The sequence below is a fragment of the Taeniopygia guttata genome, chromosome 13 (genome assembly GCF_048771995.1).
Source record: "Taeniopygia guttata chromosome 13, bTaeGut7.mat, whole genome shotgun sequence".
Taxonomy (NCBI): domain Eukaryota; kingdom Metazoa; phylum Chordata; class Aves; order Passeriformes; family Estrildidae; genus Taeniopygia; species Taeniopygia guttata.
In genome coordinates this window covers 12,628,135-12,653,584 of record NC_133038.1, presented here as the reverse complement: position 1 = coordinate 12,653,584, position 25,450 = coordinate 12,628,135, and the positions used below count along the sequence as shown (strand labels likewise).

General features: G+C 35.5%; 1 long non-coding RNA gene across 1 annotated transcript in view; it reads right to left on the bottom strand.

The window, feature by feature from the left end:
- The window catches only part of LOC140685020 (uncharacterized), a 542,812-nt gene that overhangs the window by 165,142 nt on the left and 352,220 nt on the right, over positions 1-25,450 (bottom strand). The window lies entirely within an intron of this gene.

Sequence of the window (25,450 nt, the reverse complement as noted above, 5' to 3'; positions counted from 1 at the left end):
CTTCCTGTATAAGAAATACCTGTGAAGAAGAAAATGTACTTTGCTAAAATAAAGGTGCTTCCCATCTAGCATTTAGCATCTTTCATTTATCTTTTCCTTCAGGACAATAGCTGTTTCTGCATAATAGAAGTGGGCTCCTTCCAAAGAAAATTGAGGAAGTTCTACTTTGATTGAGAAGATTCTCTGAAAATGAAACAAGGGAGAGTGTTTCTGAGACAGAAAGCAAGCTGTAACAAAGCAGATGAACACAGGCATAACAAGCAAACAGAAGCTCACAAACCATCACTGCCAATTCAAATATAATTCATTAATTTTCAGATTGCACCTGCATTTTGCAGCACTCTCAGCCACTGTTTTAGAGTGACATACAAAGAAAACAACTCTAATGATCACTTGATTAGTTCACAACACTCAAAGTCTTAAAAACAACAGACTAGAAGAAAAGCAAACCCAGCCTCCTGGTGTTTTTTGACCCAGTGTTTGATGCTTCAGCATCATGCTTCTGCAGCAAAAGTATAATCACTTCTCCAAAAGGAAAAGGTAAAGCAACATTTTAAAACCTGAATCCTTAATTTTAAGGGTTTCTTTTCTTTTTACCCCCAAGGAGGTGTTATGAAATCAGTCTAATTGCTAAATTAGATCCAGTTCTTTCCTTTAGGCTGTATTACACTTTGCTTATAGACTTCTCTTTGATTTCATAAGTATGACTACTTTTGAGATAAAATGATGATTTTTACCATTTGAAAATTTTTATCATTGACCTATTTTTTGTCATGTAAAATAATGATATCACTGGTCTAGGTTACAAATAAAATTCTTAGTTCTCAGATCTATACAAACAGTATTTATCATTAGAAACACAGCTTATCAGTCCCTCAAGGAAGTATGCTCTATTTCCTTGCAAGAAATTAATAAGGGGCAGATATTCCCATTCTTGGAAGTGAATGAACTTCTTCTATACAGTCCTATATTTTAAAAAGTCTAGGGAAAACTTGTTTGGGGTACTCTAGCTACAGTTTGAGGCTTTCAAATGCAGCAAAACAATACAATTAGCACACCCACACAGGCTGACACCAAGGTTAGGCAAATCTATTCCCCCAAGGCCAGTGCAGAGCTCTTGCAGCCACACACGTGTTCCCCTGAACCACCACAGCAATCAGCCTAAACACTGCCTTGGAGATGGCAAAAGCATTTTGATCACCATTCTCTGTGTTTTTCTTGAAAATCTATTAGTTTGAAAAAGAAGTACAGCTGCTGATAAAGAGGTTCATATTGGTTACAACTCAGTGGCCAGAATCTTAAAGCATCTTGCACTCTTTTTAAAGGAAATATTGTAAAATAATGCTGTAAAGTGGTGACAAATTCTTCCTATTTGTATGTCTGCCTGGAAGTTTGAAAACACTTTTTGCCTAAGTGAATAATCATATATTTTTAGTGGAACTACTTGTAAGAAAAGACAATCATCAATGTGAGAACAGCCAAAATGATCTGGCCTGTCATATCACATGAAATCCAGGAAAGCAAATTTAGCAATTTCTGAAAATGTTTTATTTTCTCCTCTCCAGGGTTCCAGTGAGAATGACTGCTCCTTCCTAATCCACTGCTGAGAAGATATGCTATTTGCAAGGCATAGTGTTTCATTCACCTATGAGCAAAAAGATCTAATTCACTCAGTGTGTAATTTTGTAACAGGTTGTATTTCTCTTGCTAGAATCACTTTTTTCTTTATATTCCAACATATGTCTCTCCTGGGACTGCTCCACATCTATTACCTTTGTGAATGCTGCTGGCACGATGAGGATCACAAACAGCATCAGGTGCCATCACTTTATTTTAGCAGGTCTGCGATACAGATCCCACAGAGGACCTTTGTGAGCCTTGTGTCCCTTAGTACATTAATACTTTCCAAAAAACAGCCTTGATTCCACAGGAAGAGAACACTGACTGATCATAAACAATCCATTATGATTTTCTGAGTAAACTATATTTTAAACAAAAGTAACATACAGTCAGTAATACCAGATTTCCCACGATCTGTGTCTTTCTTTCACACCACAAAGGCAAGTTCAAATGTTGTCACAACCCTATTTTATGAAAATTTTTTGTTTCTCTATTTCTGACAAGGCATTACTAGAATTTTTTAAAAATTTTAAATTCATCAGTTTATAGAGATATTATGATCCTTTGCAAAACAAAAATATCCTACAAAAATATTCATTCCTTAAAATTATTGTTAACATGCCATTGACACAATTCAGCATATAGTAGGAATGTAGTCCCTATTTTTCCACAACAGCAATTTAGGAACCAGTTTGCCAGTGAGTTCTTGTACTGCCTAGCAAATGTTCTCTCTGTGCAAATAGGTTTTTATCATACATAGTGAGGTGAAGGGGATTCATCAGTTAATTCTGCTAGGTTATGCACACAGTACCTGAGATCAGAGTAAGAAGAGGTAAGACTTTGGATGTGTTTAGAAAGACAAGAGGAAGCCAAGGTTATCCTGAGTTCTAATTTTTCTTTTGCAGAATAGCATTCTGATATGTGTTACACTGGACAAGCTCTCCTGCCCTGAAAGTTTGGGTGATCCTGTTAAAAATAGTAACTTGGGTAACAGACTGCACATATTCCCTTTCTTCCTTATGCCTCAAGTAATCTGAAAATCCACTAATGCAAAGCTTTGGTCATTAATTGCTCCAATGGGGTACTGATAATAATTTGGTGCAAGATAACAAAAAATGTGTATGTGAATGATGCTTTGAATAAGAAACAAGGCATCTCCGAGGTAGCATTTGACGAGGAAAAAAGTTTAAAAGTATACAAAAATTAGTTCTAGCAGTATTTACCTAAAACAGAGATGTATGCAGTCAGCTGCATCATGAGACTGTAGCGTGAAAGCAAAAAGCACAACAAAGAGCAAAACCTGATCACAAGGGAAGGTGGTTACTGTGGGCTCAACAACCAGTGCCAGGATTCCCCACTGCTTTCAGCTGGAAGCTGCCCAAGGCTGGAAACAAGAAGCTGCTCATCCCACACATAATTCAGATTGCTTTGTTACCTGCTCTGTTCCATCAGGAGACAAATCAATGTCACCCACATGACTGGACTGTTCTGAGGTTTTGCTTGTTACTACTCCCTGTACCTCTGCAAAATGTGTCACAAGGGGTTTTGATCCAAACCTTTTCTTTTCTAACACCTTTTTCTAGCCACTGTTTCCTAGCTGCTTTATTTATTTAGAAGACATCAGTCTACATGACAAATACGTATGAACACAGTGCCCTGTGAAATATCTGATTGCAGAGATAATATGGTAGAAATCTTTTGAAAATGTAGCAAATGTAGCATTTGAAAATTAGCATAGTGGTTTTGCTAATGAACCACCCACCAAAAGGGAGTAGCATGTCTTAAAGGAAGGAGTCTAGAATGCTGAATAACTCAGCACTCAGGAGAACAGCGTTTTGTTTCTTCTGTGCATCTTAACCTCTGCTCTGCAGGGAATATTCTCTAGGACGGCATCTGAAGAAAGTGTATTAGGCTCCATGCTAATCAGTTCTGAGCCTTTCAAGTAACTGCTGCTGATTGTATCAAAAATGTGCCAAGAGAAACAAACTGAGAATGCAAAATCCATTTGAATTTTCTTTTGAAGCTACGAGTAAAAAACCCTGGCAGCACCAGTGCTTTCAGCAGTGTAAGATTTTCATACTTTATGCACTTCAAAGTGCAGATGAGGATTATGACCTTATATATTGTATATGCACCTATATTTTATTTATACTGCATCTGTGCAATCAAGAGAAAAGATATTTCCATGACCTTCTACCAGCAAGAAACCTAACAAGAGTATTCAGACCTATTGAAAATTCACAGTTAATTAAAGGTTAAAAGGAACTTGCCAATTAGTATGAAAGATAATTGTCCTCCTTTGGCTACCTGATTATGTTTTCCTTTGAATACACTGAAGTGTATGTTGTCATGCTGTTGGTAAATGTAATCATAAAGCACTCACAGTACCTCCTGGCTCTGAAAATACTTAGCCTTAGAAACCACAATTCTATGTGAAGTTTATAATTATCCTTTCATTATGCATGTGAACATCTTTGCATAGTTGTGGGGGAAAAACATCAGTAACACAGTAAAGGTAAGCAAGGCTTAGAACACAAAGAAGTGGGAGTTGTAGTTAGCATCACTTTTACTCCTAAAAACACGAGAGAAAAAGAGAACACTAAGGCTACAGCTGTGAAATCCAAAAGATGAGGAACATCTAGTGATAATTCTAACAATAATTGTGATCTTTTTTCATTTACTATTCATGTTACCAAGAACAATAACACAGTGCTTCAGATTCAGGATGCAAATAGCATGGATCCTGTTTTGTGTCCTGCCCATTTCATTTACCAGGTCACAGACAACAAAGATGTCCTTGCTCCCTCTGTCTCCCAAAAACAAAATAAACCAGAAAACACCAAAACACCCCTTGAAATGTCAAGTAAATAATGAATTAATTGTTTTGCTGAAACAGGAGCTCAGCCAATAATCCAGTAAACAGAGAAATCACTGTGATTTACCTCTAGTTGTGATCATAAGCTATCTATAAAAGACTACATTTTCAGGACTGTGTCTTTCTTCAAAATAAATTGATTTAAAACTTAAGGAAATTTTAATTTAATGATAAGAAAAAATTTTAATTATTACATGTCTCTGACATACCACAGCTTGCTATTTCTGGTATTAGAGAAAAATACATACTATATTTTTATATCAATAGGTTTATAATTTACAAAACTATGACTGTAAAGAGAAATTTCTCTGGTCCTGAATAAACTTTCTCTTGCAAAGACTGTCTGATTGTTCTTTTTCTTCTCTCTCAGTTGACTATCTTAAGGTCATTTTATATGTTTTCTTTTCCCTTCATTGTTCCCTTTATATATTATTTTTCTTCAAAATACCTTTCCCTGTACTGGAACAATTCATATGATTACACCAAAAACCATACCACACCAAAACAACCTAGAAGACTCCTCTGGGCCTAGAATTCTATTCATCCCAGCCATAGTATTTATTCTACCTTAGTCTCCTACTCTTGTCTTCTGTCTTTTATAACTTTTTCTGACAGAGACTTTTTGTTATCACAATTCTGGCCATGCACTGTCAAGCCAATCAGTCAATCAATCTACTGACATAGTTAAATCCTATTCAACTTCTCTATAATGACAGTTAAAGTTTAAATTCAAGCTTGTAATGTTTCAATATAAAATTTTGGCAAAGTTTCACTCTTTTTATAGAATTATTTTAGAAGTGTGTCAAGATCCTGTGATTAATTCTGAAAAATGACAAGGACACTCTTTGATATCTAGGCATGATGGCAAATTTGCTGTGGGTTTTCTCAAATCTGAATGCTGGAGACAATTGAATTTTCTTCCTGACATTTATGAGTCTCTTGGTACTTACGACAATTTTTCAATTTTTGCAACTACATTTGCTGCTATAATGCATATGTATGTATTCCAATAATCTGACAAAGGCATTATGAATTATTTCTCCTCATATTCAAGAAGAACTGGCACTTAGTTTCTGTTATAAAAATTGTGAATACTGGCACAAATAACTTCTCAGTTGTGTTCATCAGGAGAATTGGCTTGGCATGGAATGAGAATGGAAACAGGACATAAGCTACAGCAAACAACTTTCACATGCTGTTTTAACCACCACAATATTAACCTTATTTAAATTACCCTCAGATCTCATGCTGTTCTGCACAATGCACTTCCAATCACTGCACTAGATTTATTAAGGGGTATTTTTGTACTTCTAGGACTTTGAGGTTGGCAAGAACTATGCAAAAAGATTTGGAGATAGATTTATTTTTCTTCTTTAGTTGCTTTGCTTATTTTCCACAGAGAAATGGACATTTGGCTTCTCAATCTTTCATGTGTTGGGAGAACAAAAAGGTATTTGTCTCAAAGCAGGAAAAGCAAATTACCAGAGCTATTTTTGAAAGGTATTTAGGCAATACCTGGTTGATGTGTCATTACAAGTAACTAAAATTTATGTTTTATGATGCTTAAGCCTTCCTAAAACTAAATGCTACACTATAATACATAAATATTAACTATATAACCAGTTGTCATGATAATTTTAAGTTGAGCAAGAAATTCTAGTACAGATTATTCTTGTCACTAACAAGTGATTTTTCTAAAACTAAATTTTTGCCTGCTTACTAATAACACAAAACTGAAACACTAAAGCCTCAAACTAATCACTTATTCTTTTAAACAAAACACATATTGACTCACTGGTCAATGCTGGAGTGGGCTGACATTACCTTTGAAACCTCTGTATGAACTGCTTATAAACAGCTTGACAAATACTCAATACCATAGTAATTTCAGGCTTTTTCTTTTGTTTGTGTCTATTGTTTGCTAAACTTGTTTTTTGTCATCAAATTATCCTATTTTCTAAAAGGAGAACTGTTTTCTGTCATTATCCTGCCTGCCAGTACATAGTCCTTGCAGAAGGCAGTATTTCACTGAGCATCACCTGAGCTGTTCTGTATTAACAGCTTAATATGGTTTTACCAGTGAAGAACTATGATGATGGTCAAATTCTGGATGTAACAGAGGCTGGGAAGAATTGAGGAGTTGTCAAATAGCCTCATTAATTACCTTCCTTTTCATTACAGATGTAAACTAAAACTTTATAAATACCAAGGAGGTAAGGAGGTCCCCAAATTTTTACAGAAAGGACATAAAGAAAATGAAAACCTTGTGACAGACAGGGAAACCTCTTGCCTAAACCCTTTTTTTTTTTCTGCCAAACTTTTATATATTTTCAAATTAAATTCCTGTCCAGAAAAAAACAATTTAGGGCAAAGAGCTCAACTATTTTCTTTGCAGAGAACTCCCTGGTATATATTGCAAATTAAGACCAAGCCTGCACTTCCAATTTACACTTTACTGATGGTTGGGCATTCAGAACACATAGAAAGAAAGTGAAAGAGAGCAATGCAAGCTTACTAGAATCAAGGAAATGTATTCTACTTCCAGCTGACAGAGGGAAAAGAAAGACTCACCTTTATATCATTATCATGCTGCAAAAGAGCAAGTGATATTTTGAAATAACATCAGTTCCTAAGCATTGATTGAAAAATCCTGCAGTGATCTGATCAACACAAAGCTACTGAGACAGCCACACCTGGAGCAAGGGTTGGAGACAACAGATCCCAAACACAAAGCCCTTCCTTCTACAACAGAGAATCTTATCATAACAATAACCTTATATTAATATTATAATTAATATTATTAATAATAACATTCTTAATAATATTTAATATTATTGTTAATATTATAAATTTATAAGTTTATTATTATAGTATATTATTATATTATTTATAAATAATATAAATTTAATAATAAAAATTTCTAATAATATGTTGCCATCTGAAGGTAGTACATGACACATCTGGGTATGGTTATATCTAGTATGTTTAATTCTATACTACAGCTGGAGATACTAACTTTTTTCCCCATAAATTATTAATGAAATATATTTTTAATTAAAAAAAAAATCTAATAGCACATGTAAGATAGACATATGCTAAACCTATCAGCATCCAGTCAAAAGATAGATCATTTTTCCTAATTATACAAGAAAAAAACCTTGAGAATTAGAAAAGAGTTCATGAGTTCTTAATTTAGCTGGGTTTATATTATCATTCAGAATTTTAATTCAAAACTGGGACAGAGTCTGGACATTGTTAAGACTGCACCAATTTCCTGTGAGAGATTTCAGGGTCCTGTCTGGATTTTGACACAGTTTAGATTTGTTTCATTCTGGTTATTATATCAGGACACCAGGTGAGAAGACCATAAATAGTTTTCTAAACAAACATCAAGAACATATTTATCAGGAAGATAAAAAAAATATTAAAACCGGAAAATGCTTTTATCAGACTTCAGCTATCAAATATTTTAGCAGTTTGTCCCAGGTAAAAGTCAAAAAGTTGGCAAGTTCCATATGCAGATTTTCAGAATGGGTTCATATTAATGTCTTAGGTATCTTCTGAAGAACAGCAAGAGTTACTGTCATCTCAATATTTTAGCCAAAAGACTAAACATAAATTTCATAGTCTAAAGTAAGTCTACTATCTGTAATAAGCTACATAGTTTTTATTATAGAATATGGGAATGAAAAAATTAAATCAGGCTGAGAAATTTTCTTTTGCTATTTCTGTTTTTAGAATTTATTTTAGAGAAATAGAAGTCTGAACAGAATTTGCAAATCATATGTATCACAACATTCAATATTAGAAAAAAGAAGAAGATAACTTCATTGTACCTGCATTTATTTTTAAAAGGAAAAGCCATTCCACCACTCTTTGGCTGAAAAGATTTCAAACCCCACTCAAATTTCAATTCAGTGAATTAACTGTCTATAAATACTACTGTGAGTAACTTGAAAACGTGTCACTAGCAGCTCACTGTTAATTCTGTTCTAATGTGTAGACTTTATTAAGTGTCCCAGGGTTGTTTAAAACAGTGCTTTGTTTATTGACAGACTTTACCAATGTCATCCCTTTGGCATATTTTTAAAGGTTTCTAAGTTTATTTTTAAAGGTTTGTGTCACATGTCTGACCATCATTTGGTTTGTAACTCATTAAAATAGCAATAATATCTAATCATCACACAGGTTTTCAGCTAACTGATTTAGAGAAGAATTATAGCTGAACTTGAAATTCCAAGTTCAAATTGTCAGTTCTGAATAATGCTAACTGGGCATGTTATCACTCCTGATATTTTGTTAAAAAAGGATACCAGCCATACTGCTTATAAATTAATCTTCTCATTCATCAAATGGAAAATTGGTTCATCACTGTATTAATCCCAAAAGCAAAGAAATGGAAAATAGATGGCACTTCTGTTAGTAATAATTCTTATAATCCTTAGTCTGTGCTGTCTAGGCACAATCCAGGTATAGTCAGAGGATGTATTCTTCTGTCGAATGTGCTTATGCTTGTGAGACTGGCATCAAAAATTATAAAAGATGGAAAAGGATGTTAAGCTAGAAGACATGTCTGCTTTCACTTAAAAAACCCTATGATGACAATCTTACCATAAAAAAATAAAATAAAATAAATAATAATAAAAAATTAAAAAAAAAATATGGTGTCACTAAATGACACATGGACTAAAAGAGCAAGAGTCCAACATACAGCCCACACTTCTACTCTAATTTACACATTTCCTGGCAGCATTGGTAGCTCCAACTGTGCACTAGAAAAGCTGGTAAGTGTGAGTAGGAGCCATGGACCCTTTGCAGTCTGGGAACACCAAGCTGCCCTAAATGGAATCAGTTTAGCATCACAGGCACTGCACAGCTGCTCTGCACTGCCCCAGCTCAGGCAGCCTGGACTCCCCACCTGTGATTGCACAGAACATTTTCACACAGGAGACACAAAAGTTTCCATTTTATGTCCCCACACAGAAGAGACTTTGCCTCTTTCTTGCTTCTGTGCCCTTCTACAAGTGCTCACAGGTTGTTTGAGTATAAAGGAGGCTGTTAGCTCAGAAACACCACCTGGGAACAGGAAAGTGTAAGTTCAGCAGCAGAGGAGGAAGAATGAACCTGCTTAAGTAAATTCTGAGAGGTAATTACCTTCTGTGAGAAAACTGTCTGCATAGGAGACACACAGTAAATATCATATATTCTGCTTTATTAGGTCCTGCCACACTATCTCATATGCCAGTTCAGAAATCAACTGCAGAGACAGGAAATTGTGAAAAGTTGAGAGTAGAAATGCTTGAAAAACATACTTAGAATTTAGTTGTAAAGAGAGATGTGCATGGAGTAGAATTCAGTAGATGAGTGCAATTATCTTTTTCTAGCTGATTGAGAGAACAGAAGGAATGCTTCTAGAAAGCTTTCAGCAAACAGGGAGGAACCATAAGCATTTTAAAAGACCAGCTTGTCATACAGAACCGTAACAAACTGCATAAATTATATGAATATAGTATCTAGTTAAGGAAGCCTGAGATCCCATAGTTTAGGAGAAACAAATGAGCAAATACACATTGAAATTTTTAAAGGCCAAATTAGACAAATTATTTGTCACATTATTATAACGGATAATCTTGTCTTACCACAGGGAGAAGGAGGAGACAACTTCTTGACACCCTTTGCAGCTTTGGTTTCTACAAGCTATAATATATTAAATGGGGCTATTGTAATTTCACTAACTGTGAAGATAGTTGTAAGGATAACTGTATTAAAATTTTTATGGATAAAAAATTAATTGCTTTGTAAGTAGGTGAAGAAATGAAAGGTAAAAAACCACAGAGAAGAATTTTCAAAATTAAGAAGTTGACATGCAATTAAGCGAATGCAGTGGATATTTGCCAGAAACTTGGTGATATTGTAAAACAGCTATCCTAGAATGCATTCTAAGAACATGAATTTCTTGCTAAATTAAACATTCTGCTTTTATTTTAAATAATATCAAATCACATTTGTGCATAAATTGTATTTGAGTTTTTAAACTGTGAAAAACAGCCAAAATGTCAGTGTGAATTACCAGAAAAAAAAAAAATAAAAAGCCAAAACCTAAGGTCCATTCCCAACAAAAATTAAAAAGAAAAAAACCATAAAAGTTTCTTTAATTTTGTGTTATGGAGGGAAAATAATGAGTGTACTGTGATGGGAATGATTCCATTAGAAATAAAAAAAATGTTTTGTTGCTCAGCTTGGCAAATGAACTGTGCATTCACTGTCCCTATCGAGAAGATAAGAACAATTTCTTCTGATGAGAAAAGAATGTAAGTGCTGCCATCTCTGACCTCTAATAAAAGCTATTAAGGAAGCAGCAGGGGACAGGGATTTGTTTGCCCCCTCTGAGCTCTGGGTTTGTCTGTGGCTGTGCACACTGAGCACAGCTGTTCTGGGAGCAGGGGCTCTGTGGCAAGCACATTTCTCTCACTCTCAGGATTTTTCATAGAGGTGCACAGAGAGAAATGAAAGAGAAAACAATTTCTAATTCTGCTCCTTGTTTTTCCTATGTGGAATGCGTTTGGTGAATTGTTTACCTGGAGTGAGTGCTTGATTGGATTCTGGTGAGGATTGTTTGAGCCTGATGGCCAATCCAACCCACCTGGGGCTGGGCTCTCCAGAGAGGGTCACGAGTTGTGTTAAGAGTTAGTGAAAGCAGTATGTAGTTTTAGTATCCCTCTTCTATATAGTATATTAATGTATTTTAGCATAGTTACAATAAAGAAATAACTCAGCCTTCTGAACTGAGTCAGACATGGTCATTTCTTCCCATTGGGCTCACCTGCATTTACAATAAGCTTCCCCTGCCCTGCTCACAGGGAAATATTTCTGTCCGGATTATACACTGCCCAAATGTCTCAGAAGTGTTGTGTGAGCAGCAGAGCTGAGGAAGTGTGGTTTCCAAAATCAGCCCCTCCCGTGGATTCACTCCTGACAGGCAGTGCTCTGCCACAGGGCATCAATGGGCTGGTTCCAGTCACAAGCTTAAATTGCACAAATCTTGCTTAAACTTACTGCCTTTGACTCGTCTTTTTTTCTTTTCAATTTGCTAGAACTGCTCAGCAATTCAAAATTTACTAGTCACACAGTGATGCCCAAAACATGGACTGAACACAATTTTTATGTAAAAAATTTCTTTTAAGAAAAATAAATTAGAAGCTCTTAGGCTGAAATTGCAGATTTTGTTGTAAAAAAAAAAAAATTCCATTTTTTTAGCATTTTGTTCACAATAAACACATATTTGAATGTCACTGAAATAAATACATGTATTCAGAGCACATTTGAAAATAAATGTAGAAATAGAACAGCAAAGACAAAAAGCCAAGAACAAGAACATGGCTGGTGGTATGGAGTATCTCTAACGAAAGGACAAAATGAGGAAAAAAGGAAAACAGCATTAGCAGCAAATACAAAAATTTATCAGCAAAAAATTTAAATGAGGAAGAAAGTAAAATAATAAAGAGAGCTGAGAACAGTCCATCACTTAGGACTGTAACAGCAAAAGTGGAAAAGAAGATTGAAGGTTAAAACGGCACTTAATTAAAACTATTAATTGAAATTGTATATGCTTGCACAGGGAACTGCTTTGTCAACAGCCAATGAATATTAGATTAAATGCATGGATATTGTGCCTTTCATTTTTTAATTTAAATAAGTTCCTAGATATAAAGGAGTCTGGAAAATTCCATTCCTTCTGCCTTCATTACTTGGAGGCAAAAGAAAAGGAAAACCCATTCTTCTGATCTTGAAGCCAATCTGAAATGGTGTCAATGGGACATTTTTGAACACTTCCACAAAGTTAAGGAGACTCATATTGAACTTCTACCATTATAATCAAATTGTGAAGCTATTTAAAAAACTATTAAGTTTTTCATAATGTCTCTGAGAAGTGCTTCTCTCACTGGACTCGGAGGCAATGTTTTTGCTAGGAAAAAAACCCTTGCATTTCAGAAGAGAAGGGACTCAATTTGCTGGTATTCATGTGAGCTGCTTTGACTCCATCAAATTTGAGCTCCATATATCAAGTTTTTGCTGCTAGAAAGGGTTCTCTGCATTCACACCAGAGCGGTGTGTGATTTAACAGGTGACTGCTAAGAACTGTTTGTCACAGGACATTAAATGGAAGGAACTGAATACAATGGATAAAACAGGAGAGCAAATGGGGCCAAGTAGTTCAGGGAAAGGAGTTGAAGGGAAGATAATGTCACAAAAAAACACTACAGGATCAAATGAGAGAAGCAACAGAATGAATTTAAAAGAGTAAGGTGGAAACAGAAGATAGATGAGAAAATCAGGAGATCAAAAGCTAAAAAATCAACTGCTTAACCAAAAGATTGGTAAGTTAGGAACTGCAAGAAAGTTCTAAGGACAAGGTAATAAAACCATACATAGAGGAACACAAGGTTAAGAGCCCAGCTAACACCCTCAGAATGAGTGAAGGTGGTAAATGTGTTCCAAGGTACTCCAAGTCATTTCAACTGTGCACAGAACAGCACCTGAAATCACCACAATTCCATTTAAGCCAGCAAACCAGTGTCAGACTGGTGGTGTTCCTGTCACTATTGGGAACATTGAGTAAATCATACTTTTTTAGCTGAACTTCCTCATCTACACAGTGATGCTTATAATTCTTAATTTTTGAAAAGCAGAAAATTGTCTTTATGGATGGCTTTTCTTCTCTGTAGACTTAAGGTAGGAAGGATCCCTAAGTTTATGTAGCACTTTCTTCATTAAAGAATTTTCAAGCTTGTTTCTAAGTTGAAAAATATAAACAGAAGTATTATAAAAGTATGAATATTATTGTTTACAGAATCACAAAATGGTCAAGGTTGCCAGAGACATCTGGAAATCATAATTTCCCAATGTCTCTGCTCAAAGAGGGTCACCTAGATTAGTCTGAGCAGGATAATGTCCAGATGGCTTTTGAATATCTCCAAAGACAGGGACTCCATATCCTCTCCCTGCAACTTGTGCTCAGTCACCCTCAGTTAAAAAGTTTTTCTCTTCTGTTATTTCTTTTCTGTTTCATTTTGTCCCCATTGCCTCTTACCTGGTTTTGGGCACCATCAGAAACGTTCAGTTTGGTGAATGGAATAAAGGACAGGCATGGTCAAATGTCCCAAACTCAAATCCATTCCTTCAAAGACACAACCTGTTTCCAGCTCCAGCTATTCCATCACATCGCTGCCTTCTTATTTTTCACCTGTTTACAAATTCACTGTGCAATGCTGCATTAAAACTGTGCTTGCTCCTTCAAATGCTGGACTGTTCTGATCAATATCAAGGACAACTGCTGGAATAAATTAAGTAATCCAGGACAGCATACACTCCAAAAACTGTAATTTAGACCTCTGTCCAGGTTAAGACAATATAAAAGAATTTAAGCTTTTGCTAAACTATATAATTAATAACTAATAGTTAAAACCTGATATTAGTAGAGAATAGCCAAAAAGGGCTTATGAAGTGATGCAGATGGAATCTATAAGGTGAAGATCCTGATAACCTGGTTAAATTGAGATGCAGCAATGAAGCATTGCCCGGCTTTAGAAACCAGTTTGTGGAATAAACAAATCAACATTAGCAAACAGGATAACTGTATGGAGCTGATTGGCTCACCCAGTAAGTGAAGGGAGAAATATCTGCTCATCATCCCCTCTTTTATCTGAGCCTGAGCTAATGCCTGGGCAGTCAATGGAATTTTTTCATTGACTTCCAAGATGAAATAAAATCTCTTGAAACAAGGGAAAAAGCTAGTTCCTAGTATTTTCAGCATCTGGAATGCTGAAGGGGGATAATATTAAACCAAATAAAACTGATTTGACACTTCTTTCCTGTTGAGAGCAATTTTTGTTCCCCTTGAGACACCCCTATTGTTAGCAAGCTTTTAACTCATTTGTCCAAATTGCTTGAGTAGTATAATTTTACTGCAACTCCTTAAAAATCACTGGCATTTTGCCAGTTCAGCTTCATGGAAATCATTTTAGTTAAACTGGTAAGAAAGCATTTCAATAAAGTAGTGGGTCATGTCACTTAATGCTCTCAAAGATGCATCTCTGTTTTTGCTGTTTATATATTTTGTTTTCTTCATAGATTGCCCTTTTTCCCTTCTAAACAACTCTGTTCCATTCTCCCACACCTGATTCTTCCTGATAGCATTTTCTCAAATCTGAGTCTCATTTGGAAATGGAATTTGTTTAGTCACTTTCTTGGTTTGCAGCCCAATTATTCTGCATCAGTTCTGTTTTCACCAAGGAGGCAGGAAGAGGAATCATGTGATATTTTCACAGCCATTTGTTACTGCCTTGATGACTTCACATCTCTCTGCACAAGTTGTCACCTGATGGATGGGTTTTTCTGGTGGGGTGGGTTTTTTTCTAACTCTTCTCATCTTTAATGGCAAGAGATGTGTATGTTCATATGCACAGGAGGGTGTGTGTTACATCCACTCCATGCTAATGTGCTAAAGTGTAATATTTAGACAGAACATTTCAGAACTACCCAATCAGAGACTAAGAGAAAGCTCCCCAGATAATTTGGGAGGACATAAAATTTAGCAGGGCTATGACTAGATTAAGTTCAACAAAATATTTTCATTCCAACGTCCTTCCACCTAGAAGAACTTTTCCACTGACTTTCTGTATCTGTATGAGGATATTGAGAGATGATGGGAGCGTGGAGCTGCTTGGAGCACAGCTGGTGCTGAGTGCCAAGGGTCCATTAACCACGTCCTGTTAGTCTGCTTATCCCACAGCATCCACACAAAGCCTGTTCTCATACACTTCCACAAATATCTATGAGCATGAGAAGTAAGAAAAATAATCTGTGAAACCACTTCTGTGTTCACCAAGAGCAAAAAACAGGTAACAGTGGGAAAGAACAGTAAAGGGTATTTCTGCTTTCTAATAAATCAACATGCCATAACTATAAATGTACCACTCTCCTGGATAACTAGAATATTTGTCTTCAATCTTAACATGGAAAACAGGAATTCACAATTAATTAGAAATATAAAGACAAGTCTGAAATTTAGAGATATCTACCTTCAGTAATAAATAGGAACATTTTACTATTTGAAGGTATTGCTACCAGCATTTCTGAAATTATAAGTAATTTAATTTAATTGTTTGGAGAAGAGGTAGAATTTTGGACATAAGTCTTTATTTGTCCTTCACCAGTTATTGGGAAAAAATAAAAAGGAAAAAAAAGTACATTTTTGAAAAGTTGCAAAGTTTTGCAATGAGATTTCAGTCTGAGATGGAACGGTGAGTTGCACGGAGAGAAAATCTAATTCCTGAATATTAATGATCAAATTATAAAATTGAGAAGTTCCCCAAGCTGGTTGTGTTTGTTGGTTTGGTTTTTCATCAACACACCAGAACTTTGACAAGCAGACAGAACCAAGAGTTCACACAACACTCTCAGATACAAGGTGTGATCCTTGAGCTGTCCTGTGCAGGGCCAGGAGCTGGACTGAGGTGATCCTAGGGCCCTTCCAACACAAAATGTTCTGTGATTCTGTGAAATATAACTCATGGCAGTTCCTGTGAATGAATTACACTCCATACTGCATCTTTCTCTAAGCAAAATGCTCTTATTAAGAAGAGAAGTCTGCATTAATTCTCTGAATTAGATCAATCTCTTGAGCACATCTTAACAGAGAAAAAAAAAAAAAAACTTTAAAAACCTTGTATGCCAAGATTCACAGGCATGGTCACTTTAAAAAAAGAAAATACAAGCTGTGGATTCAAGTATAATCATCAGCTTTACACAGTGTCGCTGAGGAAACTGATGCTACAAACTGAGGTAAAATGCCAGCTAGGAAGGACCCACTAAATAGTAAGAGGAAGAGAAAAACATCCATCTCAACTGCTATCTGAAAGGATGCCTGGAGAACAGACCTTCCTGGCTGGCCTCTCTTCTAAGCACTCCAGAGAGCCCCTCTGCCAGACCAGGAAGGCAAGAACTGCATAATGAGCCCCTGAAACACCGTGACAAAACCACAGACAAGGAGGAGATCTTGGAGCTTATTTCTGAAAGTGGGAGCAAAAAGAGGATTTCACCATTTTGTATTTGAGATTCAAGTGGCCCCGATTGCAAAATGTGTGTGGTTGACCTCAATTTTGTGCAGTGCAGATCTGCAGCTCAGGTTTTCACAAAGCTCTCATCTGTATCTGCCTCTAAATCAGACTTCATGGCTTGGTAGCTTTTTCACTAACATATCGTAAGCTCCCCCTTGTCATTGTACAAATACATCAATTTATTTAGGGTCTGTCTTTTAACAGATCAGTGTCTTTTGATCTCCTCTTTTAGCCTTGGCAAAATAACTTCAGCACCACCACTGGGGCTGAAGATTCTTCTTTATATACACTGTGTTTTCCTCTTGTGTTTGAGAGACTGTAGCCCAGATGAGATTTGAGAAACAGTAGCTTTATACAACCTTTTAAAGGATTATTTATAAAAATACAAAAACAGTAGACTGGTAGGAGAACATTCAAAAGTAAATGAGCATGATAATCTATTCTGTACAAGTTACTCAAATGGGCATCTATGAACCTGGTAACTGTGAGGGGTATTCAAATTTCATTGTCCAAGTGGTCTCTCACTTTTACATCATAGCCAAAACAGAAGCCAAACTCTGCAAAGAAATGTTTTAATAATAAAACATTAGAAAATGCTGAAATACTGAAATCTGAAAGACATGACAAACTCCTCTTCCTTATATAAAATGCCATTGATTTGACAGAGGTGTTCAAACCCATAAAACAACAGGCTAGTTAAAATATTATTTTTAATATACTGAATAATATTAGGTTTATATACTGGCTCACTCATCTGTGTGTGGAGATATTCTGTCTGGAGAATAAAGATTTAAGTACATTCAGGAAATTAATTGTGCCTACTTGCCTTGGTGAATATGAGATACATTTTGTGATGTTAAGTACTAATTTAAATGTTCTGAAGTCAGAGAGCTTAGGAATTCAGAAGTCTTACAAAGAAGGATGATATAGATGAAAATAAAATAAAATAGAACAGAATAGGATATGTGAAAAGACAAAAAACAACTGCAAAAATCTCTAAGAACCCTCTTAACAACAGAAGGCTGGTTAGCTCCATCTCACAAAAGGTATTTATCTTGAATTTTTTGTTATATCAAAATGTGTTCAGTTAAATCAAGTGAAAGGAGAGAGAATATCAGCCTTGTCAACCATCAATGTAGGATGTAAGCACCGAGCAATTAAAGACCCGCAATACCTTTCATAAAGATCAAGTAGATCATGCTTTCCTTTAAACAGAAATAATTACACTGCTCATTCATTAACTTCTTCATAAATCCTATTAATTTTGAACTGCTATATATCCTGGAAATGCAGTTGAGGCTAAATGAACCTCATTACACAGTGTCCATGAAAATGATAATAGGGCTAAGGATAGGAAGTGCAGATGGCAATTAATTGCTCATCTTCCAACTTCACAAACTCTAAATCAACAGTTCTAGTTTGTAAAAAATTATTTTGTTTGCTAGAGGTATTTTACTATAGTCCATTTTCATTGGTGGTAGTTTCTTTTTAATGCAATTTTTTAATGGTGAGGAGATAAACAGAGTGATTTTTATCTATGTTTTTGATAAATGAATGTCTCAGCAAAATTTTCCAGCTAAAAAGGTTATTTACTTAAGAGAGATTTTCTGTATGTGGAAAGGTCAGATTTTTCTTAGATTGCTGTGAAATTGCTTCTGCCTTTTAGGAAATCTTCTAAGACAGCTCCTCTCCTTGTAGTGTTGACAAGGACACAGGAAGGATGTGGCCTGAAGAAATCAAATGAACAGCATAAAATCCAAGCTGGAATCTTCTGCTGCCCAGTTTGTGGGGTTTGAAATTCTGTCAAAATGTTGAACAAAACAAGAAGAGAGAGAGGACTTCTGAGCAAAAATCAATAACCAAGTCTTTTGAACTGTCCATGTATAAAGTTCTAATGAAAATGTCCTTGAGGGAAGTTTTAATATTGGACTTTGAGATCAGCTCTTCCATTGCCCTGATAGCATTGTAGAGCACTTGAAGTTTTCAAAGGTACCAATGCACAAAAGTTTGGCTCATACAGCTGAGGCCGGGGATGCCACTGAGGGATCTCAAAAACAGCAGTTTGCCACTGAAGGCTGTACAGAATTCTGTATGTGTTATTTGCACTGTGTCAGGTTTAGCTGGAGGGTACAATTTACTTCAAGGGAGTTTGTAAGACTTTAAATAGCATCTCTCCATGTACAAACTAATAAGTGATCAGATGCACAGCTCACTACAAAAAGTGCTCTGGTCCAGCTAAAGGGATTTGCCTTAATATACTGTAAATAGATATAACTTTTATATAAATACAATTCATAAAATGTTAAATAAGGTTTGGATATAATATCCCATTAAGTGGGATTACACTTCTTTGTGTGAGCCTGATAAAAAATGCAAAACATTCAGTACAGCACCAAGGTCATTCTGGGAGAACTGCCACACACATTAAACTGAGGTTAAAATGGTTGGTAAGTGAGGGTTGTACAGTAATTGCACTGCTGTTCCCCTAAAATACAAAATACAGACATTTACTGTCCCTTTGGAGCATTTTTCCCCCAGTGCTGTTGAGAATTCATATGCATTTACACTCAGTTATAGTTAGTGTTATTAGAAGAAAATCTTTTTGGTATTAACATTTAAGATATCTGGCACAAGCACAGGAAATGTTTCAATTATTAGAAGAAGCTAATTAAAACCATCCCAAAATGATAATTTCTTTTCATTATAAGATGTTTTTATATATAATCTTATGTATCATAATAAAGATGTATCACACATCAGCACGGAGAATTCCACAGAGACAGAAAAGCAACATTTTGAAATTAAGTTTGCTTAATAAAATGGAGCCTTTCTCACTTTAATTTTTCAACTGTGTTTTAAAAGAGTAGTTCTTACAACTTTTTTCTAACTTTCTAGCTTTTTTCAACAGAATTTCAACAGAATTTCAACAGAATTCAGCCTGCAGTTCAGTAAACATTCTGCAAACATTCAGCCTGTGCTGCTGCCTGTGAAACCAGAGCCAAAGAGCCAGGGCTGGTCAAGGTGAGGAGCTCATCACTCCTGCCATGGCCAGCTGCAAACTCAGGGAGCACAATCGCCCTGGGCTTGCCATCACCTGAGCATCCTCAACAGGCACAGCACAGCCATGAACTGCCCAGACTTCCCTCCAGCCTGTTTACAGCACCTCACCCCTTAAACCCACCAAGTTTCAGATATTTAGTCCAAAGTTCTTTGCTTTCCCTTCTCATGTGCAACCACTGATTTGATATTTACCAAGCAACTGTGATTTTGCAGCCACTGCTGCACAAAGACTTTTCCACCTACAGATTCTTCCATATATTCAGGTATTAATTATGGCAATACAAAGACTGATAAAGATACCATACACATTCTCAACATTCAAAATACACAGAGAACTGTGGTAGTAAGATATTTTCCCACTACATTTATATGTAGCCTCAACATGATGGCATTAATACAAAACAAGAACTGTTGAAGCAAATCCAGTAGCTAGAATCAGGGCCAAGGAAGTATATTAATAACTACAAAGAAGCATATGAAGAGTTAGTGAAATCAATTGTTGTATGTATCTGTGAATGGTTTAATTTATGGGAAGCATATCTATAAATACTAAAAGGTGAAGAGATATGAGAGCTCACATCTACCCTATTATGTGTAATTGAAAAATATCATCATGAAATCACACACTGCTTGAAAGTTTCAAGACCACAATTTAATGTTCATCCCTAGTGTGTGAATAATTCCTGAATGAACATGAACTGAGTGCTTAGAGAACTCTCAAATACAGTGACTTTCACTCCGTAGTTCTGTTAATGACATTTTTTTCACTCCATAATGGAGAGGAAGCATAATTCACTGAGCTATTTCATCTTCTATGAAGCACTTGAGTCAATTCTATATCTGACTGAACAGAAAGATGCCAAAGAATTAATCATCACCTGCTCCCAGTTAAAACTGCAAAGGCCAGTTTCCCTTGTTGTAAGGATTCTCTTAGCCCTAATTGAAGCAGCACTTAAATATCACAATAGAACCATTCACTCTAAGAATTCTCAGCCATTTCCATCCTCCTCCTGCCATCCTTCCTCCCCATTAAACTGTTTCCTACTTCCAATCCAAATAACTCCTTAAACTTGTCGTGTATTTTTACTGCTATAGGAATGCACATGGGTGGAATGCAACTGGTGGAGGAGATTTGGAGAGAAAATGAGATTTTTGTCATTCACTCTGTAAATCTTCTTTTGAAACAAAATGTATGAGTATTAATTAATAACACACATAGAAAAAGGACAAAATAGCTCTTCTTTCATAATGTTTATGAAATTAAAATAGTATGTGGAACAACTCACTTTTTGAAAATACAGCTTTGGACCACTAAAAAATTAGATTATCACAAAGAACTTACAATAAATAGGCTTAGAAAATCTTAAACAGAAACCAGAAGTTTATAGAAGAGCAGTGAGATTTCATCTGACATGGATTCCACTCATGTATAACAAAATGATGGCAATTTGAGCAGATTCATCTCTGTAGGAAGTTTTCATGCAAGCAGGATCTGGCTTTGGGAAGTGACAAACACGGAGGCTGCCCTGGACAGGAGAGCTCTGCTTATCAATGACCAGGTACCCATTTTCAGCAGAGAGAACAGATTCATGTCTGTGGTGGACTATTCCTACTAAAAAATCAATTAACTGGCACAGATTAAAAGGGCACAAAGTGTCCAAATCAGAGACAACCTTTCATATTGATGGCATCTTTCAACTGAAGGGCTTTGGAGTGTTAAAAATGAAAGTTTAGACAAGAAGAAAACATCCTGATTTTCTTTCCATTGGCCTAGATTTTTAGTTTCTCCCTAAACTAGGCAGATAGAAGCACAAACAAAAAATGATGTTTTGCTAGCCATTAGTGAAACTTGTTCTTAATGACAACTGTTTTAAACAAACTTAAAACAAACAAACTTAACATTTGGACTGATCTCATATTAATCTTCATTGCACTTAAAGGATTGTTTCAATATCCAAGTGAGACAAAATGATTCTTTTTTCAGTGCATACTAGAGTGACTTCCCCGATCACATCAGACTGAATTGCATTTTTGTGAGGCTCTTCAACAGGGAGACAAATAAATAGCTTTTTCCCTGCTGCATGGTTTGCTGTTTGCTTAAGCAAAAATCCAATTTCTGGAGAAGACTCCACAAGGGCTAAATTCCCTGCCATTTACAAGTGTCCCATTAGAGTAGCTTTCTATATGGAAATAACAGCCCAAGAAAAGGAGTAGGTCTGAGGTCCACTCTTCCTGATGTGTTTTATTATTTCTTTTTCATTTGAAGACTAGAGCTGTGTTCCCATGAGAAACAGAGAGTAATATTGGAATACAAATGTCTCAAGGAAATGGAGCTTCTTTAAAAGTAAAATCTTCTCTCTGGCTTTTTTTATTGTTTTCCCCTCTGTATGTATCAAGGGCAAGGGGAGACCTGACAGCTTCAGACTCAAGCTGTCTTCCTTTAAAAGGTTTTTAATTAGAAATTCAAAGAAAAGGCTCCTACTGGGGCAGCATATATTAGAAATGTTGGGTTTTGGGCTTGATTACTGTTTTCTTTAGTAGAAGTTCTCATTTTAAAACAAATGCAATTAGAAGGATGGGGTGAACAAGATCCTGTGCATGCAGTGGCAGTAAGAAGAATTATCAGTACTGTTGCCACATCTCAAAGGAAGGAAAGGTAAAAGTAAAGCTCTTAATGAAAGTTCACAGAAGTGCATTTAATTTATATCTAAGAGGGCAGACATTCCAAATCTGCAGGATTAGAACTGATTACTGGAAGGAAGTTCACTGAAATTTAACAGCCACATAATGAACTCTGACATTCCTCTACTTTACAAGTGACAGTCATGAAGCATCCTGTACCAGGTGGCACCTCTGTATTTCACAGTGATCCAACTACAAAAGCTGCTTTTAAATGAATTTTCTTCACTTCAGGACTATAATTATAATAATAATAATAAAAGTCTGGAGTTCAGAGGGGTTTCTCCTGCACTGACAGGACATTGCTGGGTCACCAGATTGCTCCTGGTAATGGCAAGCAGAGTTTTAGAGAGATTTAGGGAGATGGGAACCTCCCAGCCTGTGCTGGTCACTCTGACTCTGAGATCTCAGGGGGTCAAAGCTCACACACCTCCCTGGTCCTTCCCCAGCACTGACACTGCCTTGTCTGAAGGCACCATCACCTCTCTCTGTTTGCATCCAGAATTCTGGTACATGTGAGAGCATTTATATTCTGTAGTATATAGGACTATATATTACAGAATACTATATACTATTCCTAAGGGCACTTAGGAACCTGACAGGTTCCTAATTTCTGATTTCCTGAGTGCTGCTTTTGTCTGGGGATATTTTGCACTAGAATTGTGACCAGAAACTCACTAAGATCACAAATTCAAACTCTTACCTGTAGTGATTGAAGTTGTTTAGTTTTGGCCTCTGGATTACTAATAGCATTTATAAAAAAGCTGAATTTGAGAATTCATCACCTTACACCTGTTCTGAAAAGGAATTATGTGCATATACTCTATGCATATTTAAATTACAGAGCTTAAATATGTATTTGAAGTGTATTCAGAACTGTATCCTTGAACAGAGAGGGAATAAAAGGCCTTTGAGGAAAAGTGGGAAACTGGCATGCATAACACTCAAGTAAAAAAGGAATGGAAATTGCTAAAGAGTTAAATTTACATGAGACATTGGATTACATAATATACCAGGGTTCATAGTTGAGACAAAAATAAAACCTGCTTTTTTATTTTTTCCCACAACATCAAAATAGGAATATGACATGAGAAGTTAATGGAAATTTTTGGGTTTTTTGCAAGACAAAGCTTATGGAAACCCATAGCCCCACTTGCTCAGAACAAATGACCTGAAAAACACTTATTGATAGGAATTTACTTTTTGTCCAAAAGCCACTTCAAAACAGGCCTCTGCAGAGTGTGGCTCTGTTTTGACCAAGGCCAGAATGTGTGAAGATCTGTGTCTCTTTTTCCATTCATTTGTGCATGTTTAGTGTTTCATTGTAGTGGGAAAATCATTTGGCACAAAGCAATAACCAGACTTTTCTAAATGTAATCTACTAGTGAGGTTTAAAAGATCAGTTCAAATTTCTGAAAGGTCAGTTTCAGATACCTACTCTTGTAACACTATTTCCTATATACATTCATTCACCTTATCTTATTAATGTACTATTTCTCCTTTATAATTTAGTTTGTTGCCTTCTACAGCAGTTCTAAGGTGTCTGCCTCAACATGTTCATGCACCATTTGAAAAACACATTTATAAACATAAAAATTACTTTTGGACCTTTGAGTCTGAAAAATCAGTAAAGTATTATTAGAAGTGATAAATTTTTATCTTAATACTAGAAATTATTTCTTTTGCAGTGCAGTGAGTAGTTTCCTTATTTTAATTAATGCCAATAAACAAGAATTCTTCCTAGGAAGATTTGTAAATCTTCCCTCACAAGAGCAGGGCCCTGGTTCTCTAGAAGACACATGCATGCAGCCAATTTTGAATAATTTCTTTAATATTTAGAAGAATACAGAGCATGAGTAATTTTTAATAAGAAAATATTTTTATGTTGTTATCCTATTTCCTAATGAAATTTAGACAATAATGATTTTAATGTAAAAATTTTATATTAACCTTTAAAGTGAATGGAATAAAAAAATTACCAGTGTTTGGAGATAGTACAAATTTCTATAAAATTCTGAAAGTTGCGCTCAAGGCAATACTTATAAAGAAGGAATTGTGCTGAAATTATTCAAATAACCTATCATGGTTATGCCTTAAATGTGTAATTACATATTTTTGGATTCTATAATTTTCATACAGTGCTGCACTATGACACAAAATAATTTGCATATTTACTTAAGATATAAAAGAAGGAAAAGAATAAAAGGAAGGAAGTTTTATTTTTGACCTTGCAATATATAGAATTCTAAAAGTGGGAGTGGCTTGGAAGATGAAATTGCTACTTCTCCAACCACACGCGTTAAGCTAACAGTTTATCAATTCTCTCCTCCCACAAAGAAGAATGCAAAACAATAATTATTTAAATGAACAATGCATGAGAAACTTTAGTAGAAATATGTAAACATCAGAAGGCATAGAAAACATTTAAAAGAACTTTAAAACTTTTAAAAGAACAGGGTGATACATACAGTTTCTTGGTTTTGTTTAGGAGATTACTGTTTTGAATTTATACAACCTTTACTGTCTTAGAATATCTTTAAAATTTGCCTGTTCTGATGTTTGGAGAAAAACAATTAAAAGCATTACTGTTACTAAATTTTATACATCTTCATATGAATTATCATTAAGAAAAATTATCTAAATGACCTGTAAAGAAAAATTTCCAACTATGATGTACTTGGCACTAAATTTATTTTTACATAGCTAATGAACTGATGTAAAATTGGTGCATATTTTATACACCTCAGAGGTACCACTGCTCAGTTTGAGTTTAAATTACCCTTGGATGTCAGTAGGTGTTGTATCAGATTATTGCAGTTTAAAAAACAAGTGAGCTCATTAAGGAGAAAGGAGAAATACCAACAACTCCTGGCAGCAGTGACTTGCTAGGATTGGATACTGCATTGCCTTCATTCTTAGCTACGTTAATTCCCAGTACCTGAAACATTACATTTCAAAGCTTTTTTAGGGAATGAGGAGGGAATTCTGTCATTAAAAATTAGTTTTGTGTTGAATTGTTAAAAAGACCATTGAGTCCAATGAGTGTTGCTTGTTCAGTATGTGTATCTGACTTCAGGTAAACTCTAAATATCAGCAT